The following is a 13,354-nucleotide window of genomic DNA, read 5'->3' as shown; positions in this document are numbered from 1 at the left end:
AAATCAATATTAAATACAACATTGATTTGCTAACTGTATATAAAACAATCAATCCCTATTTTGGACGTGTCATCATAGGCGAAAGGTTTAAATAAAAGTTGTTGTTTTTTTTTAAGAAAAAGAAAATCCAAACTATTGAAATAGACTAATTACGACCTACAACTTTACAAGCTCACAATGCGTAGATGTGCTATTTCCACTGCTTTTGAACGACACCATTGTGGAATAAATAATATAATATTATTATATAATGGAATATAAAACATGGTACAGTACATGGATTGATGTAAAAAAAAAAAAAATATATATATATATATATATATATATACATATATATATATATATATAGTTGCAGCCCTACCCAGAGATCACATGTAAATGATTACATAATGGTCCAATCGCAATTATTTGAGATAGTCTAAATTATTTTGTCAAAATCGTTTCCATAGTGAAAGAGTTTCATACATAACAAAGCAGAAATAGCTGATCTATACAAACTTCCATATCAGCTATTGTCCCTATATTTCTCTCTTGTTTTTATTTCAGTAATTTGACATTATCTTCCCTGACTGTGCAATGTGTGAGTATGAAGACTAAAAGGCAAACAGAAAAGTGTTTATATGTGTGTTTGTTGTGTTATTCACATGAAGCCAGAGCAGGCAGGTAGTGCTGTAGTACAGTATAGCATGGGAATGGACCAGCCATGTTGTGTGTGTTCCCAACTGAAGACCAGCATGTCAGCGCTATCTCGGGCACAAACCTTGTATCTCCATATTTCAACTTTTTCCATTTTGGAAAAAAATGTCTGTTTGAAAATGACAGTTTTCTGAAAAAGCTATGTTTCTATTGTCAATCGTTCTTAGATTTTTCAAAAATAGCAGACCTACAAGCTTGTAGCGCGCCACTCGGTGGCGCGCTATGAGCTTGTAGATCTGCTATTTTTCAATAGCTAAAGCATAGCATAATGCTAACACTAAAAGGGGGGTTCCCGCCGAAAAATGGGTTAATACCCTACTTCATCATACAGTATAAGAGCATTGCACAAAATAAAAAAAGGAAGGTTTTTGGACATACGATGTTTCCACCCAACAGCGTCACTATCTCATCTGCATGCCGTGGGTACATATTGTACAGTCTCTTGGCAGCACAGTAAAAAACCATCCGATGAGGGGAACAAACAGCCCCAGTCGGTGTTCAACTGAAAAGCTCCACTAAATCATGATAACTCCAGGAGCAGAATTAGCCATTGGAATATATTTTTTCTGACCAGCACTGAAGGCAATTAATCTCCCAAGGCTGGCTTCTTTTCTCCACACACACACACACACACACACACACACACACACACACACACACACACACACACACACACACACACACACACACACACACACACACACACACACACACACACACACACACACACACAGTCTCTCTCTCTCTCTCTCTCTCACACACACACACACACACACACACAAACACACACACAGAGTCAGACACACACACACACACACACACACACACACACACACACACACACCTTATTTGACCGTTAAAATAATTCACAGGCACAGGCTTTTTTTCCCACGAAGGAAGAACATTTACAATTGATTTATTTTGTTTGGTAAAGGCAGCTAGAACCCCATGAAATCAAATTTAAAGTATATTTTCTAAATTGACAGCAGTGCAATAACAACACCATGCATGTCAATTCTCAATCAGGGGAGTGCCATCAAAAGGCTTAAAATATAAATTATATTCTTAGCAATTATTCTATTGATTACGTGTTTGTTTGATTAATTGATTCATGAATCCATTCATTTTGGTGTTTTAAGCATGATGTTATGCTTTAGCAGTAGCTGCTGAAAAACAGCAGATCAGCTTGTAGATCTGCTATCTTTGAAAAACAGCAGATCAGCTTGTAGATCTGCTATCTTTGAAAAATCGCGAAGATGTGGCGCAAATCTTTGAACATATATTCTTTCAGAGTGAACGTTTTTAACTAAAATCTTTGCTTCTTGGTTGAGAACCACTGACATAGAAACAAAGGTTTTTCAGAAAACTGATTTAGAAGGCATTTGTAGAATCGTCGTCAGGTCAAAATGCATTAAGTAATTGAGAAGTGCATTACATCAATATATTGACACAAAAATGTACTAATAAATATTTGATAATTGACTAAAATCAATTAGCCTATTTTATACTTCGTCATACAACGGTGTCATGCACAAATAGCAAAGCTCCCTACGCGTTGCATTGTGATGTGTGTAGATCGGCACTTTTTGCTATTGCATTTTACTAAATGTTTTCAGAGAAAATGTATTTATTTAATTATTTAAAGAAGAAGAGATTTGAACACTCAAAAAATGTGGAGGAGAGGAAGTAAAGTTTAAAACAAAATATATTCTATAAAAATTCCAGGTCTTCATCAGGGAAAGATGACATGTGCACCCCTATACACATGTCATTTCTCATGTGTGTGTGTGTGTGTGTGTGTGTGTGTGTGCTGGGGAGTGGTCTTGCAAAGCATTTTTTCTTTATTATGTGAATACTAGAATTTTGCATAGAAGTTAAACATGCACCGCCTGGCTGTGGGAGCATGTTTTTATTTTTATATTTTAACAGGTAATATTTCAACGGTACAGAGCAGCACTCTCCATATTTTATGCGGACACTTTTCACGACCCCATGCTTTTAGCTCATGTATGAGCATATCAAGCGAGAATAATATAAATGACAATGCTTTACCCCAACAGATTGCGACGAGAATACTGCCACACTGGTGACACATTGGCCGATGAAATAGAATGAAATCACGAATAAAATGCATGACGCTAATAAGACCTGCCAGTGCCAGCCACTGTTCCTCATGTTAATGTATTCAAACGTGGGGAGGCGTTGGACAAAGAAAATATTCGCCCATATTTCCGATGGCTCAATGTGAGTGCAAGTGTTGATTTGATAGATCTTTCTGATGTATTGCCGTAATTTCTGCAGGCTAGGGAGCCAGGGGGGTCCCTGATCTATGGGAGCCTGTCTTCTCTATGAAACTGGCTAGGGAGCCAGGGGGGTCCCTGATCTATGGGAGCCTGTCTTCTCTATGAAACTGTGGAAGGCTAGGGAGCCAGGGGGGTCCCTGATCTATGGGAGCATGTCTTCTCTATGAAACTGTGGAAGGCTAGGGAGCCAGGGGGGTCCCTGATCTATGGGAGCCTGTCTTCTCTATGAAACTGTGGAAGGCTAGGGAGCAAGGGGGGTCCCTGATCTATGGGAGCCTGTCTTCTCTATGAAACTGGCTAGGGAGCCAGGGGGGTCCCTGATCTATGGGAGCCTGTCTTCTCTATGAAACTGGCTAGGGAGCCAGGGGGGTCCCTGATCTATGGGAGCCTGTCTTCTCTATGAAACTGTGGGCATGCCACGGTTGCCACCTCCTGAGACCAATTGAAAAAGCCTTAATGAGTGTTCTATATAGGCTTGTTGCTAACCCTCAATTTAGGAGCGTAGTAGCATGTAATTGAAATTTACCCCCATGAAAAGTTCACCTTTTGGGCCTGCCGAGGCACAAGGTCTCCAAATGAGGACTAATTAAAGATATGTAAAATATGATATTTCTGACTCTGGTTGGCTCTGGGGCTACAGTAGTAATTAAGTATGTACATAATAAATAATTATGTCGACGGCACCGAGGCAGTCTTTCTCCAGAGTGAACCATTCCATTTTAATCAATGTCTTGATTGCCAATCATGACTGCCTTCATCATGGGGTAAAGAGAGATGCTATGATTTATCTGAGTAAATGAACTGGTACAGTAGGTTTAAAATTCTAAATGGAAAAGAGATTTACTATAATATTACTAACTGTGGGTCAGATTACAGCAAAACCTATAAAATATGTTGATTAACGCAACATTAAGTACAGATGACCCAATTTAACATCATCAGCTACCGTAATTGTTTGAGGATGTGATTAGATAAGGTTGCTCTTTAGCTCCTATAAACAATTGTTCTACAATAATGATTGTATATGATAAAAGTAATCTCATGTACTATGTAGCCTCTTTCCCTTGTACACCCATTCATGATTCATAAACCATTTTCAACCTGGTGTTGAACTATTTTCCAAAATGTTCAAAGATTTTCAGAAATAGTGAAAATATCAGAGACAGTTAATTAACAACGCATTGTGATGTGCTGTAAGTCTGTCGGGAAAAAAAAGAGAGAAAATATAATAGCATGCATTTCAATGAAAGCATTTCTACACAGATGATCTACTCATGTAAATAAGTGTGAGTTCTTCTCAACCTCCACACATGTTCTCACTGCTGGCCAGAGAAGAGAGGCCTTTAAAATCTAAGCCCATCACATCCCTGACCTTTTGGGAGAGCCAGGCATCATTCTGACCGGGCACCCATTTTGGTGTCAGCATCATGTTATGCTTTAGCTATTTAAAAATAGCAGACCTACAAGCTCGTATCGCGCCACCGAGTGGCGCGATACGAGCTTGTAGGTCTGCTATTTTTGAAAAAAATCGAAGAACGACTGACATTTTTAGAATCTGATCTCAGGTCAGAATGGGTTCATCAGACCAGTGTGTGTCCGGCGGAAACCTCGTATGAATCTGATCTCAGGTCAGAATGGGTTAAGAAAGTCACTACCACCAACACCACCAGCACCACCCAAATCCAACGCTTTCTAAAATGAGCACAGTATGCTGACACAGAAAGGTATAATTATGATAAGATGCCAACGAGGTGTAACTGATAGCACTCCCGATGCCACGCAACCACGTCCAATTTAACCATCCTACACTGCCAATCTGCCATCATAAAGCATGCAAAAGGAATAATTGGTCAGTGAGATATATTAAGGGTATAATTGAATAATAGCTTGCTTCAAGAGAGAAAAATGCCATACATGTTTTTGTTTTTTTTACCCAGACCAAGCGCTTACATTACACTATCAGTCAGGATGCTACTGACTGTGTTTTGCCACCGACCGTAACCAAAACGTTGACTTTGGCACCGCTACGGCTTCTATGCTAACACGATTCTATGTGGCTGTTTAGAGTGAATGTTATGGAGGCTGATGATAGTGAATATGATGTGAAACACTACATGTTAGTAGTACTGGAGTACAGGGAAAAAACACAATCTCCTTCAAATCAGGTACCATGCCACCACGGTGAATTCCAGGCACCAGTACTTTGTGCAACATTGGCTTCTAATCTGTTGGAAGTCTAGATTGTTTTTCTACCGCCTCTCGGTCTCGCCCAACCCCTTGGCACTTCCCGAGCTTTGAAAAAGACAGAAGGCGCAGCTATTTCAAATTCACAAAGCGCAAAAGAAAATATATGGCCAGCCGGGGCAAAAAAGCAATTTCTGCGTATCTGGAGGAGAAAGAGAGGCGGGCATGAGTGAGAGGAAGCCATTGCAGAAAGGCGTACAATTTACTTCCCGTGGCTCCCAGTTTGAATTTCAATCAAATTAGCGTCTGTTAAACTCAAAGTGACCCGTCTAGCTCCATTTCATCTGAAATGCTGATGAGGTTCATGGCACAATTATCAAGGCAGACATCTCTCTCAAGAGGCCGCCCGTTGATAGCAGAGGCCACTAGAAAATTAAATCATTTCCAGGGACTCACAAAAAAAAACAGCAGCTAAAGAAACAATGCACTGCAAAAGGAAAACACGCCCTCGCTCTGTCTCACACACGCAACCGTATATACAGTGCTACAGAGTCGCCACGCACGCACACGCACACACACGCACACACACACACACACACGCACACGCACACGCACGCACGCACACACACACGCGCGCGCGCATGTAATCACTCTCAATATCAGTAGGGTTTAACCATTTACCACAGGGTGGTCTAATAATGTTTCAGGAAGTGGGTTGTTAGAAATTAACCGTTTGCATCCAATGACCACCTTCAACATTGTGCCTGACCTAATATCCGGGGGAGACATCCCAGGATCTAGTAATTGCTGTCACATGCTTTGTGTTTACACTATATCTTACTGCTGCTCAGTGGGGGGGGGGGGGGGGGGTTCTAGCCAAACACTAAGGCCAAGGGAAACACTAGCCTGACTTTGTGTGTCTTCATCTTCTCCACAACTGATTTAAAAAAATCAGTAAATGGCATTATATATAGTCATAAATAAGTCAAATTGCTATCACCCCAGCATCCCTATTTCAGGACATGCATTTGGCGTAAATAACTGATCTTACAAAGCTCCTCTAACGCATCTCAGCGTGATGCACTATGAGCTTGTAGATCGTCCATTTTCTTGGCAAAGATATTTCATGCAGTGCCCTTGTTGGGAATTCGATCAACTAAGTATAGGGTTTTTAATTTAAGTGGCAGTGGCAGAATGCATTACTGGTGGCTAGGCTTCAATAGCAAGTGCTAATTACTTCCGTATTTAAAGTGCCATTGAAAAAGAAGAACCTAAAATGATTGATCTGCCTGTTGAACCAGTGGAGATAACTGCTGGTACAGTAGCTCAGAGCAGTGGTTCTCCAAAATATTTCACGTCAACAATATATACGATATGTATTTGGCTGTGGGAGACCAGCAACATCCAGAATAGAGTACTTAAAAAAAGAAAAAGAAAAATCGTAATACGTTCAAGACACTGTGAGCTTTACATCTGCTTTATATGATTAAAGTGGTTAAAATGATTGTGACGTTGTATTTACCAATTTTGCTGGGGACCCCTGGTAACCCAAACCCCCCCCAATCTAAGAGCTATGTGTAATTTTAATTTGTATAAAAAATATTATAATTGGATTTATTATTAGCTGGTGTTTGTCTCACAATATTGATGTTCCTCCGTTTCTCAGCTATTGTTATTTTATCATTTCTCTTAACCCATTAAAACCGGGAATGCATCAGTGTCATTTTTTGATTTTAGATATTACAAAATTGCAGATAATACAAGGTCTCACTTCTTGCCGCACTGCAAGCTTGTAGATCTGCAATTTATTTTTGGAAAAATCACGACAATGTGTGCAAATCTATATTAAACCGAACGTCTGAAACAAGATATTTTGAGATGGGGGGGTCCGCAGCCAAATAAAATACATTTTTATTTTGTGGTTCCTAGACATGGAAAAAGTGTGAGCACAAACTGATATAGCAAATTAGCACAACATGAGTCTTTCAGAAAACTATATAGATTTAGAAAGGCCTCGTCTCTTAACAGGTCAATCACCGCTTCACGAAAAGCCCTTCTATTGGAGCGCTAGTTTCATGCCTGGTGAACTGGCGTCCACCCCGTTAGAAGGCCCGGACCTTTATGAAATCTTAATGGGACGTGCTTTAACCCATTCTGAACGGGCACCCATTTTGGTGTCGGCATCATGTTATGCTTTAGCTATTTAAAAATAGCAGATCTACAAGCTCATATCGCGCCACCGAGTGGCGCGATACGAGCTTGTAGGTCTGCTATTTTTTGAAAAATCGAAGAGCGACTGACATTTTTTTAGAATCTGATCTCAGGTCAGAATGGGTTCGTCAGACCGGCGTGTGTCCAGTGGAAACCTCGTATGAATCTGATCTCAGGTCAGAATGGGTTAAATAAACACTAACACACCATATGTACGGAGGGGAACTACAAGGCAGTGTGCTGTCAGGCGGCAACAACCAGCTCCTTGGAGAGCATCGCCAGCACTCCTGTCACTGATATAAATAGTGTAAAGCACCTAGCATTATTCAATGGGCCAAACATCATCTGATGGACAGGCTTTTTATTTATTTATTAGTTTGTTTGTTTGTTTTTACCGTTCTCCTGTTTCTGTACAAACAAAGCAAGTCTAATGACGAATATATAAAAAAGTATTTTGTGAGGGTAATAAACAAAAAAAATAAAAAGAACATCAGGTCATTCACGGGACTTTAACTGAATAATGCAAGGCATTACCATCTTATACATAACTATTTTATAAGCAACAGTCTGTGGACATCAGCCAAGAGCTTCATTTTTATAATAAACCGTGCCATCAAGCTAGAAGGTGTTTTCTGAAGAAGCACCTTTTTTTTAACCCATTCTGAACGGGCACCCATTTTGGTGTCAGCATCATGTTATGCTTTATCTATTGAAAAATAGCAGATCTACAAGCTCATAGCGCGCCACCGAGTGGCGTGATACGAGCTTGTAGGTCTGCTATTTTTGAAAAAATCGAAGAACGACTGACATTTTTTTTTATCTGATCTCAGGTCAGAATGGGTTAATAATGAAACTGTCAGGATGTAATAGACATTTCTTTAATCTGATCTAAGGTCAGAATGGGTTAAATACCCAACGATGAATGGCAACAATTAGCTTGATTAGGAATTATTTGGAAATCAAACTGAGTGAGTCAAACATCCGAGGGGCTCCTCGCTGGATAAATGTAGCAACCATGATTAGAGCGCCATCTACATTGATCTCCCTTGATAATGATACGATCCACGGGCGCGGCCGCTGTTATGTTACAGCGATCAATGACCTTGTTATTGAATACTTACAATGAAGCTCATTAGTCAAAAAATAAATCAATAGATGGGGGCCACTTATTCATATCTCATATCTGCATGTGCCGCTTTTCATGAAAATGATTAATCAAGACGAAATTGTCGTCTTCTCCAGTCCCTCCAGGTATTCTGATAAACAGCGGCGGTCAGATTAGGATCAATACAGTTAACCCATTCTGAACGGGCACCCATTTTGGTGTCGGCATCATGTTATGCTTTAGCTATTGAAAAATAGCAGATCTACAAGCTCATAGCGCGCCACCGAGTGGCGCGCTACGAGCTTGTAGGTCTGCTATTTTTTGAAAAATCGAAGAACGACTGACATTTTTTAGAATCTGATCTCGGGTCAGAATGGGTTCATCAGACCAGTGTGTGTCCAGTGGAAACCTCGTATGAATCTGATCTCAGGTCAGAATGGGTTAAGTATCAGATGGCAAGCTCATGGGCAAATTAACTCATCGCCGAAATGTATTGGGATATATTTTAAGTATATTACAATTTTTAGCCTTGTATGCACTATGCTGGTGTGACGAGCTTTAGTTTTAGTTCCAATCGTTGTTGTGACTAGCTAGCTCTGCAGTATATTATAGCATATTAGTATAGTATAGTATATTGTAGTATAGTATATTATTATATGCATATAGCGGTCAAAATGGTCACTGAAATAAGAATCACTGAAATGAGGCCCATGTTGATGTTCTCATGTCCAGGGGGGAAAAAAATCACACCCATGTGAAGTGAGGGGCGCTAATATATTAAAGTCTAACTCATGTTGATTAGGTGATGTTAATAGTGATGTGAAACAAATGGTGTCAACACAAACATTAAATTCTCTTTAATGTTTGTGTTAGGGACAAGATGACGTACATTTTCCCTTCATTGTCAATGGCGTTTTTGAACCAAACATTGAACTAAAAACAAACTAAATTAAACCTGTACATAGGAGGGGCTGGCGCCCCTCAAAAATAAATACTTATTTTTATATCAGCGAGATGACGTCTTATATGTTGTCATTACCTTAAACAAAGTCCATAGACTTGGCTGGCACAAATTGCATCATAATTTACCTTAACCCAGCGTTGCAATAATACAACATATTTTAATTAATTAATTAATATATATTTTTTTAAATTATATTTTTTCATTTAAAACGTCATCATTGATCATTGGTCATTCAGCCCCACAGAGGCTGAAATTCACACAAATTAAAACGACATAATTTCGGAAAGCTATATGACTCAAAAATAACCCGTCAAGAATATCCCGACATAATGACAAAGACAAAGAAAAAATGCTGGTAGGAATTAAATACCAAATACAGAAAATGTAAGAGTATTAGGAAAATGTCCAACATTCCTAAAAAAGTGCAACCATTAATATTCGTATCAATGAATTCATTATTTAATAAACTATTGCCATTCATTTTCACATCTGCCAGGGAGTTGCCCACGTACAGGATTCCTGTACCCCATTATCACCCACTTGAGTCAACTAATTGCTTGCAGCTGAACACTCTAATTGAGCCACATGCATTCCTAGGGCTATTTTCATAAAATCATTGTGCTCATGAATATAATATGCCAACCAGATATAAAAACAACGCTGGAGTGCCAACAGGATCCATCAAACTCAGTGAAGCCTCAATCCAATTCTCCACACTATGGGATGACATCAATTTAGGGATGTTTAAAAGTGAACACAGTATTCCACACATGTGCTAATGTACTTCTTCCCCCCTCTCCCTGACGGAAATTAGTAGACCTTCGCAATTATAGAGACAAATATTGGCCACTCCTCAATTATTGTATTGATGAGGACCGTACAGTAGAGAGCAAGACTAAAAAAAAAAACTATGGTTATTTATTGTATGTACTATAATGTGCAGTGGAGTATATAGCCATAATAATAGCCCACATATGGAAAAATTCAGTTTACTTTTAGCTCAGAGAGAGCATAGTTTTGACTTGAGAAGACTTCCGACCTCCTGGCTACGAAAGACCATACTCGTACACTTCAAATAAGCAAAAGAAATCCACTGTATTTTTCTGGTTTTGAAGATAATTGATTTTGGCATTGGAGGCATTGTTTCATTACATTCTCTTCCTATTCGAGCCTGGCCCTATAAATAAACAGAAAGAAAAAAGAAATCACTAATTAGTCCCGCATGCAATACCGAGTCAAGCGAATGGCCTTCGTCGCCAACTGTTAGCTGCTGGTGGTGGGCTTGTCACTAAAAATGCAAGCTTGTGTTTAATCCATTCTGACCTGAGATCAGATTCATACCGAGGTTTCCGCTGGACACACACTCGTCTGATTAACCCATTCTGACCTGAAATCAGATTCTAAAAAATGTCAGTCGTTCTTCGATTTTTCAAAAAATAGCAGACCTACAAGCTCGTATCGCGCCACACAGTGGCGCGATATGAGCTTGTAGATCTGCTATTTTTAAATAGCTAAAGCATAACATGATGCCGACACCAAAACGGGTTCCCGTTCAGAATGGGTTAAATATTTAATTCCCCTAAAAGCAAACCAACAATCTCCAATAAGTTTCCCTATTAAATCTTAATTTTGTTTTTCTCTGTAATAATTCAGAGCGAGTCATCCTGGAGGAGGGTGTAAAAAATAAAATAAAAAGGATCTTGTCCTACAAGACAATACAAAATGGAAGAATAGAACAGATTTTTGACAGATGGCAACACCTAAATGAAACGTTATTACCATCAGCTGCCATTTATCCATCTGTGAATAATGTGTGGCGAATAACAAAAATTGCCAATCTACAAGCCAGTGTTAAAAGTATCCAATCTAAGTCAATGTAGCCCGTATACCGTATCTCATGAACTGACTGGGGAACAGGAGAGATGCATAAATATCGCCGCCTCGTGACAGCTGTCACATTCAACAACAATTGACGCATTCTCAAACTGAAGCTCTCCTCGCTTTGCTCTGTTTCCACCTTCAATCCCACAATGCGTCTATGTATAGTATAATATCTGCCCTGTAAATGTGCCCTGAAATGCATTCGCATGACATTCTGATTGTTTCGTATTTGGCCTGATTATTATGCACACAATACAATGAAAGAGGAAAGAAGGGAAAATAAATGATGCATTGATTTTTACGTAGTACTTCACTATTATTGATAGTCCACACAAACAGCAGCTCCAAATAAAAATTAAAAAAAACATGGCTTTTACAATAGAATGACAACATTCTTATAAAGTTAAAGAAAAGCACATTGAAAACATGCAATAAAAAATACAAATATCTGGACTAAACTGATAGCTCTGGCTACAAAGAGGCTACAGAGAAAGACATGAACCTGCATTATTTGGGATTGGCAGTCCGACTTCGCTCAGCCTGCATTGTGCTTCAATGGACTAAACCCTAATTTATGCTCCATCATCGAGCAACCGAGAAAAGCTCACACTGAGCTTATATTCTCTGCCGCGCGACACCGTCGTCACGTATACACCGTGTTTGATTCTCTTTGTGAGTGTGTCTGGGGCATCTCTCTCTCTCTCTCTCTCTGTCTCTCTCTGTCTCTCTCTGTCTCTCTCTCTCTCTCTCTCTCTCTCTCTCTCCCCCTCCCTCTCTCTCTCTCTCTCTCTCTCTCTCTCTCTCTGTCTCTGTCTCTCTCTCTCTCTCTCTCTCTCCGCGACAAGACTGCGTGAGTCAGCTATCTGACTTCATCAAATACGGCTCGACAATAACCCCCCGAACACAAGGGCTCCCTTTTATTTCATTATTTCTTATTTCCCCAAGGCGGAGCGGCCGGGTTGCTGACAGTTTTCTAGCGACCAATATCTCTCTCTCTCTCTCTCTCTCTCTCCGCGGCACTCATATGTCATTCTATCCTGTGCACTTTGGCTCAGACGGTAGCCCTACGTGGCAACTGGCCTCATGGATGAGGTCTCATGTAGACAGTGTTGCAACTGGCGCCTAACAATGTGTGTGTGTGTGTGTGTGTGTGTGTGTGTGTGTGTGTGTGTGCACGCACGCAAGTGTACTTGTGCTTTGTCTGTATACGTGTGTCTGTGTGTGCGCACATGTGTCTGTGTGCACGTACAGTACATAAACACATGGTAACTTCATAAATGTGCGGTGTACAGGATCATATTCCTTCACACCGCTCAAGTGGAGCCGTAATGTTTAAAACGATGAAGCATCTCTGTGGTCAAACACGTCTGGGATAAACGGGGCATCTTTAAAGGCCTCTTTCATGCCAGATTGGAGTTTGGCCTTAATCTGACTAATAATAACACTGTAGCAGATGAGCAAATCTCTTGGACTTCAAAGTCCCCTCTGCAGACATGTACAGAGATATCCAAATATGGGCATAAAAGTGTCCCAGACAGACAGGTACAATGGGGGACGTGAATCATGGCACCAGGGGATCACCTGGGGAGCAATGTGCCAAGTGGGAATCAGTGGGACTGGCGCTTTATCCAGTTGGTTTGAAAGCAGCTATTTATTTGGCTTGTCAAGGTTTTACTGAGAGTATTACTGTACAAATGCCATGGGAGATAATCACATCACACACACCGTCCTCCTCACTTGCAAATAAGTCAGCTTTATTTGACAGTGTCAGGTTATATTTACTTGGTATTACTGTCCATCAAATGCAATTATAACAGCGATAGTCACACTGACTTAACCTAACACCCAAAGAACCAGACCTTAAGCGTTTATTTAAGTATCCAACAGCTATGCAGTGGGGCTAAGGGTTAGAACATACTCAAACAGATGCTCTTGTAATGAACCCTTTAAAAAGCTGTAATAATGGCTTTCTAATTATGCGCCATCAATCACAGGATCAAATTAATCCAA

At 40.0% G+C, this 13,354-nt stretch overlaps 1 protein-coding gene across 1 annotated transcript in view; it reads right to left on the bottom strand.

Annotated features, from left to right (window-relative positions):
- The window catches only part of adgrl2a (adhesion G protein-coupled receptor L2a), a 113,105-nt gene that overhangs the window by 58,716 nt on the left and 41,035 nt on the right, over positions 1–13,354 (bottom strand).

This window comes from Protomyctophum parallelum, assembly GCF_964188405.1.
Source record: "Protomyctophum parallelum genome assembly, chromosome: 6".
Taxonomy (NCBI): Eukaryota; Metazoa; Chordata; class Actinopteri; order Myctophiformes; family Myctophidae; genus Protomyctophum; species Protomyctophum parallelum.
This window is presented reverse-complemented; position numbering and strand designations above follow the sequence as displayed.